Source organism: Myotis davidii, unplaced genomic scaffold, assembly GCF_000327345.1.
Source record: "Myotis davidii unplaced genomic scaffold, ASM32734v1 scaffold2339, whole genome shotgun sequence".
Taxonomy (NCBI): domain Eukaryota; kingdom Metazoa; phylum Chordata; class Mammalia; order Chiroptera; family Vespertilionidae; genus Myotis; species Myotis davidii.
In genome coordinates, this window is record NW_006290672.1 from 66,427 (window position 1) to 74,703 (window position 8,277).

General features: G+C 39.5%; 1 protein-coding gene and 1 pseudogene across 1 annotated transcript in view; one reads left to right on the forward strand and one right to left on the reverse strand.

Annotated features, from left to right (window-relative positions):
• The window catches only part of LOC102757521 (5-hydroxytryptamine receptor 2C-like), a 236,327-nt gene that overhangs the window by 6,681 nt on the left and 221,369 nt on the right, over nt 1-8,277 (reverse strand). The gene's annotated exons all lie outside the window — the stretch shown is intronic.
• LOC102757236 overlaps nt 1-8,277 on the forward strand; it is a 30,775-nt pseudogene that overhangs the window by 1,567 nt on the left and 20,931 nt on the right.

Here is an 8,277-nt window from a genome sequence, read left to right on the forward strand (position 1 = left end):
CCTGAGTCTTGTAATCACCAAGGCTATGAATAGCTTGTGGAACAAGAGGGGGAAATGAAAAGAAAAATAGAGGGTGCTTGCAACCTAGTTCAGTATCTAGTTAAACTGTAATCTTACTTCCCCACTCTGACTGACTTTGGCAGAGCTGCAGAGCCTAACCCCAGGGCCCTGCCACAGCTGACTTGGGCAGAGCTGCGAAGCATGCCCCCAAGGCCCCACCAAGACTGACTTGGGCAGAGCTGTGGGGAACCTCAGGGGCCCACCACAGGAGAAGATATACAGGTCAGATCCTCCCCATGAGTTCATTTCAGGCTTTGGATCCGGAATTCCCCTAGACTAGCAGATCTGCTAAATAAAGGATAAACTTTCCTCCCTCAGAGTGCTGGCTGATCATTCTCCTGTGCATTCTGCCACAACAATACCAAGCTAGATTCAATAGTATACCTTTTTCTCTATTATTGTCACAAATTACATCTTTAAACATTGTGTGCTCATTAACATAGACATATATATTATTTTATGTACTTGCTTTTTATATAACACTAGAGGCCCAGTGCATGAATTCATGCATGGGTGGGGTCCCTCTGCCTGGCCTGCGATCAGGGCCCATCGTGGGTGGGGCCGGCCAGCTGAAGGGCAGGGACCTCAGGAGGTTGGCCCCAGCAGCAAGCTAGCCAATGGCCAATTCCATGAAGAATTGAGCTTCCTCCTCCCTCCTGGGGCCAGGGTACGGTGAACCAGATTCAGGGCTGTCAGGGCCAGAGCAGCAAGGTCTAGTCAGTGCATGTCATAGCTACCGGCTGGTCATCTGGTCGTTCTGGTCATCCCAGTCCTTTGGTCATAATTGTTGCTTAGGCTTTTATCTATCTAGATGGATAGATAGATATAGATATAGGTATAGATATATAGATATATAGATATATAGATATATAGATATATAGATATATAGATATATAGATATATAGATAGATATAGATATTAAAGCAGGAGAAGAGTAACAAACCAATAGTATAAATATACTGGATTTTATATTTATCCAAGTAGCTACATTTTTGTTTATTTCTTCATATGCCTTTGAGTTACTGTCTAATATCCTTTCATTTCCTTCTGATGGACTGCCTTTAGTATTTCTTGTAGGACAGGTATACTAGTGATGCAATTCCTCAGTTATTGTTTACCAAGGAATTCTTTTTTAAAATTAAAATATACTTGATATACAATATTATGTAAATTTAAGGTGTATAATTTGTTAATTTGATATATTTATATGTGCTTATGATTGCCATTGTAGTTATAATGAAAACCTCTATCACATTACCTAATTATACTTTCTTTTCTTTTTTTAATATATTTTATTAATTTTTTACAGAGAGGAAGAAAGAGGGATAGGGAATTAGAAACATCGATGAGAGAGAAACATCGATCAGCTGCCTCCTGCACACCCCCTACTGGGGATGTGCCTGCAACTAAGGTACATGCCCTTGACCGGAATCGAACCTGGGACCCTTCAGTCTGCAAGCAGATGCTCTATCCACTGAGCCAAACCAGCTAGTGCTAATTATACTTTCTTTTTTGTACTTAGAACAATTTTTAATTTATTAATAATTTTGATGATTATAATACAACTAGGGGCCCAGTGCACAAAAATTTGTGCACTCAGGGGGATCCCTCAGCCCAGACTGTGCCCTCTCACAGTCTGGGACCCCTCGGGGGATGTCCACCTGCTGGCTTAGGCCCACTCCCTGGATTATAGAGCCTAAGCTGGCAGTCAGACATCCCTCTGGCAGCCTGGGAGCCCTTGGGGGATGTCCACTTGCCAGAGGGGAGGAGGCCTAAGCTGTAGTCAGACATCCTTAGTGCTGCTGAGGAGGCAGGAGAGGTTCCTGCCACCACCGCTGTACTGGCAGCCATCAGCCTGATTTGCTGCTGAGCAGAGCTCCTCCTGTGGGAGTGCACTGTCCACCAGGGGGCATCTCCTGCATTGAGCATCTGCCCCCTGGTGGTCAGTATGTGTCATGGTGAGCAGTCATTCCCAGTCATTCTGCTGTGAGGGTCAATTTGCATATTACCCTTTTATTTTATAGGATAGAGGCCTGGTGCACGGGTGGGAGCCAGCTGGTTTTCCCTGAAGGGTGTTCTGGATCAGGGTGGGGGTCCCGCTGGGGTGGCTGATGGCTGTTTGCAGGCTGGCCAAGCCCTGCAGTGGGGACCCTCACCCCATGTGGGTGTGGCCAGCCTGTGTGAGGGGATGAGGGCTGTTTTCAGACTGGCCACACCCCCTTCAGGGTGGAGGTCCCCACTGGGGTGCCTGGCCAGCCTGGGTGAGGGGCTGAGGGCCATTTTCAGACTGGCCACACCCCCTTCAGGGTGGGAGGGTCCCGCTGGGGTGCCTGGCCAGCCTTCAAACAACCATCAGCCCCTCACCCAATCTCCCAGCATCTCCTTTTTATCTTTCTTTTTTTTCAGCGCCTCCTTAAACGGAGGCCAGGGTGGGCTGGAAGCAGATATCTGGTATTTATTTATCTTCTACAATTGAAACTTTGTAGCCTTGAGCAGAACCCAAGGCCGGCCAGGAGAGGTGGGAAGCTTGGCTTCCTCCATCGCCGAGGAAAACCCAAGCCTCCTGCTCGCTCCAGCTTCGTGGTCTTCACCATCTTAGTTGGGTTGATTTGCATACTCGCTCCTGATTGGCTTATGGGCATGGCTTGTGGGTGTAGTGGAGTGATGGTTAATTTGCATGTTTCTCTTTTATTAGTGTAGATATTACTGTCTATATTAAGTATACTGTCCATTACATCTCAATTTCTCCTTTTTTCCCTTTGTTTGTTAAGCACTTTAAATATATAATCTTACTGCCTTCTGGCCTGAGTGGTTTCTAAATAGAAAATTCATTATTAATCTTGTTAAAGAGCCCTTATAATTTTGATTATAATGTGTCTTGGTGTGGATCTCTTGGAGTAATTAGTGCTTAGAGTTCTCTGAGCTTCTTAGATGTGGAGATTCATATGGCCATTATTTCTTTAAATATTGTTCCTTCCCTTTTCTTTTTCTCCTCTCCTTTGGACACTCCCATCATGTGTATGTCAGTAAACTTGATAGTGTCTCATGTGTCTCTCAGGTGCTGTTGATTTTTCTTTATTCTTTTTCTCTTTCTGTTCCTCAGATGGGATAATCTCAATTGACTTATCTTTAAGTCCTCTTAATCTTTCTTCAGTCTGCTCAATTCTGTTGCTGAAGGAATTTAGTGAACTTTGCAGTTTAATTATTGTACTTTTCAGCCCTCAAATTTCTATTTAATTACTTTTTATAATTTCTGGTCCTTTATTGGTATTCTCTATTTGTTGAGACATTGTTCTCTGGTTTTCTTTAGTTCTTTGTCCATGTGGCAACTCTGGAAATCAGATTTATCCCTCTTTGTGGGTTAATTTTGTTTGTCTATTTAGTAACTTTTCTAAACTACTTTTGTGAAGTCTTGTGTGGTCACTGAAATCAGTGTTCTATCAGCTTAATGGTTATATTGACAGAGTTTTCATAAACACCTACAGGCAAAGCAAGAAAAATACACTCTAAGTTTTAGCAGATTGATTCTGTAAGGAAGCCCTCTTTCAATGATAATGAGGTTGTTTATAAGTTTGTGTTGTCCTTGAATTTAGGCTTGAACAGAGGCTCAAAAGCCAAGGTCAGCTCAAACACATGTGAAAGAATAATGCCTTTTCAGGCTTTCTATAGATATGCATCAAGCATGTATGTGGCCTTCTCCATTCCTTGGTATACATGAATGCCTTAAAAATAAAGTCTTATTTCTCAAAATATCTCATTTTCCAACCTTTTCTTTCCAAGATCATTAAGCCTGCCCCTTGTTTGTCTAATCCATTATTTCTTGTCTCAGTCTGATACAGATAATTCTTATACCTTTAAATTTTTCTGGCAAACCCCACCCAAAATATCACTTCAGATCTAGGTATATTCTAAATCAGGCAAAACCAAAGTAAGTTCTTATGCCTGTACATTAGGGACTGACCAGAGAAGTCTAAAAACACAAGCACAAGTCTTTAATAATTATTATTCCATCTGGAACTAATAACCTGACTAGGAGTGTAGACTGTCATCCTGCAATCAGCTGCTGATCTGGAGGTTGGGATGTGTATGGTAGCCAGACAACTGGAAATTCCACAGTGTTCTCTTACTACAAATAAGCTGCTTATTTTTACCAAGCCTTCTCTTGTTTGTATTAAATTTTTGTCTAGATTTCATAGTTTTGTAACATTTATGACCATTTTTCCTGGTTATCTAGAATACAGATGTTTCCTCTCATATAAAGTAATAATTCCTTAATTTACCTTACGTTATTCATTTGTTCATTATGTGCTAGACATTATTTTAGTTGCTAGAAATAAAGATTCATAAGTGGCAAAAAGTCTTGTACCTACTTTTCCAGCTACTAACTGAATTCCTACTTGTATTTTGATGGTAGTCTTTGGTGCGGAATTTCTGAATCTGAGTTAGTGTCAAGATCAACAGAATACTATAAATAAGTTGTTTTTAGTACTGGTGTTCTTAATGAAAATGTTCAGATACAAGTGGTGTTTCATAGTGCTAAAGTTTTCACACTAGAGAATCCTTCCAGGTCTAAAGTTTCTGTAATGACATTGGCATCCAGGATTTAGCAACCAAATCAGGCAAAAAGTCGTTTTTTTTTTTTTAATCCATTCTTTACTGAATTGTTTCATAATGTGTTTTATTCTAGTCTGTTGGAGTTGTTAGTGAGAAATATCTTAGATACTGGGCTCTGCTCCTTTGACAATCTTGGTAGGCATTATTACTTTACAGAATAACCAATGCAGAATATTATTTTCTTCGAAATGTAAGAAAAAGGAAGTGGATATTTAGATGTGGGAATATTTGGGATGACCAGCATCCTTCCTTTCAGATATTTTTGGTTTCTTTAGTAAAGACATATGTGAAGATATAGGCGGATTAACTGGTATATCATGATCTAAAGGACTTTCTTGATAATGAGGCAGCACTGATCAAACCACCCTACTTTAAAGTTGATCATTATTTTGAATTAGTAAGAGATCTTGTAAGACTGATTATTTTTTTCATTTTAGGGGCCCATCCCTTCATTAATACTGCTGTTTTGTTTGAATGAATCCCAAACTTTTACTGGAATATAATGTTTTTATAGGTGTCTACCCTAGAGACAAATTTTATTTTTCATTTTTATAGCTGGTGCTGCTTTAGTCTATATGAGTTATTCATGCATGTTTGAATGATGGGCTACTCTTAGATAAATCACTAGAATTAATATTTATACTGCTTGTTACTTTTAAAAAATATATTTTTGCTTGTTTTCATAGCTTACTGTGGAATTTATTATTTATCTATCTATCTATTTATTTATTTAAATCTTTATTGTTGAAAGTATTATATAGGTACTCCTTTCCCCCCATTTATTGATTTCAGAGAGGAAGAAAGAGGGAGACATAGAAACACCAATGATGAGAGAGAATCATTGATTGGTTGCCTTCTGCACACCCCTGACTGGGAATTGATCCCTGACCTCCTGGTTCATAGGTCAATGCTCAACCATTGAGCTACACCAGTTGGAATGTACTCCTTGTTATTATTGAGGTTCATGAACCTATAAACTTATGGCTTTCACCAAATTTGAGGAATTTTTAGTCCTCCCCCCCCCAAACAGTTTTTGCCCCCATTCTTCCTCTTTTCCCCATATAACTCTCCAATTAGATATATGGTAGAATGTTGAGTATTGTTTCACATATTCCTCAGAGTGCATTTTTTCTTTCTTAGTATATTTTTATCCCTAATCTTGATTTTGTATAAATTTTATTTATCTATGTTCAGCTGCATTGGGGTTAGTTTCTTTATCTTCATTATACTGTTTAGCTTATCCAGGGAATTTTTAAAATTTCAGATACTGTTTTTCAGTTTTAAAATTTCCATTTTATTTTTGTTTTGTTAATCCTCACCTGAGGATGTTTTTCCATTGGTTTTTTTAAAGAAAGAGTGCAAAGGAGGGGGAGGGAGAGAGAGAACAATCAGTGTGAGACAGACACATCAATTGGTTGCCTCCCACACACACCTCAACTGGGGCCAGGGAATGAACATGCAACCCAGGTATCTGCCCGTGACTGGGGATCAAACCTGCAACCCTTTGGTGTGCAGGCTGATGGTCTACCACTGAACTACCCTGACCAGGGCTCCATTTTATTATTTTCATTTTAATTTTCTTCTGAGGTTTCTCATTTTCAATCTTTATGAGTATATTTTCCGTTGTTTCATTGAACATAAATACAGTAGTAGCAATAAAATCTTTGTGAATTTCAACATCTGAGTGTTCTCAGGCTAGGGCTCTATTGACAAGTTAGTGTATGTGTGTGCATGTTTGTGAATGAAGTACATTTCCCTCTTTCTTTTTATAGTAAGAAATTTTATTTTATTTTATTTTTTTAAATATATTTTATTGATTTTTTACAGAGAGGAAGGGAGAGAGATAGAGAGTCAGAAACATCGATGAGAAACATCGACCAGCTGCCTCCTGCACATCTCCCACTGGAGATGCGCCCGCAACCCAGGTACATGCCCTTGAACGGAATCGAACCTGAGACCCCTCAGTCCACAGGCCGACGCTCTATCCACTGAGCCAAACCGGTTTCGGCTATTAATTACATTTTATATGTGATGTCTTCAGACTGTAAAAATCAGTATTCACTAAAGAGAGCTAGAAACATCGATGAGAGAGAAACATCGATCAGCTGCCTCCTGCACATCCCCCACTGGGGAAGTGCCTGCAACCCAGGTACATGCCCTTGACCGGAATCGAACCCGGGAACCTTCAGTACGCAGGCCGATGCTCTATCCACTGAGCCAAACCGGTTTCGGCTATAGTAAGAAATTTTAGATGTTACCTAAACATTGTGAAGGTTATATCGTTAAAATGTATTTTGTTATATTTCTCTGAATAGTGTTGGAGTTTTTGCTCTGGCCATTAGCTTGGTTGGACTCAAATTTTAATCTCTGTCTCTTAGACTGCACCTCAAAAGTCACTTCAGCTGCTTGAAGTATTCCCACGATATGCATAGTTCAGAGGTCAGCTAGAGATTTAGGCAGAGGTTATAGTTTCCCAGAGAAGAATTTGTGGTTTTCTCTATTTATCTCTATCCTTCCCTAGATGTTCCCTTGCTTTCCAGTTTTGAGATTACTTCAAACTGTCCTCACTTTCTTTGAGCTACAAAAACTGCATAGTTCTTTGTCCTTCTTTCATTCTTTTCTTCTTCCCTCCCTCTTTTTCTTCTTTCTTTCTTTCTTTCTTTCTTTCTTTCTTTCTTTCTTTCTTTCTTTCTTTCTTTCTTTCTTTCTTCTTTCTCTTTCTTTCTTTCTTTCTCTCTTTCTGTCTTTCTTTCTTTCTTTCTCTCTTTCTTTCTGCTCTCTCTCTCTCTCTCTCTCTCTCTCTCTCTCTCTCTCTCTCTCTCTCTTTCTTTCTTTCTTTCTTTCTTTCTTTCTTTCTTCTCTCTCTCTCTCTTCCTTTGGAGTTTTAGCCACCTGACATGGTATGGACTGCAACTTCCTCTTAACCTCTATATCTTAAAAGTTGGAAACTCGGTGTCTTTCCCTTCTTCTAAGTCTTGAAACCTCTAAGAATCTCTCTGTTGTTGTTTTTTGATTGTTTTTCTCCTTTATCTTCATATAGCTGCTTTTGTATTTTGTTTAGAGTTGACAGTTTTTATCTGCTAGAAGGTTGGTTCAATAGAAGTTTATCTGGCCATATCAGAAGTAGAACTACCAACCATTAGAATGCAAACAGTGAATTAAAGAAAGAATATATATTATTAGATATTCTTCTAAACTAAAATGATTATGAATGCTCATTTATGTCCATCATTTTCTTATAATCTCCTCAGATTGTATCCACCATGGGAATTGATTGTGTGAGAGTTTTGGTATTTTTGACTTGTTGCACTTACATAAATTACTTTCCCCATTGTGCTTTCAATATTGTATATGCCACCTAATTGACATTATGTGAAAATTTTTTTTGACATAACCACTATAATATAAAATCCATTAGGTCAGTTATTGTTGCCTGATATATATATTAGAGGCCCAGTGCAAGAAATTTGTGCATGGGTAGGGTCCCTAGCAGCTGCCGGCTGCCAGCTGCCAGCTGGGTCCTCCCTTCCCTGGCTGCTGGTGGTCAAGTGCACGTCATAGCGAACAACGGAACTCCTGGTCAGTTGAACTCCTGAGGGATAT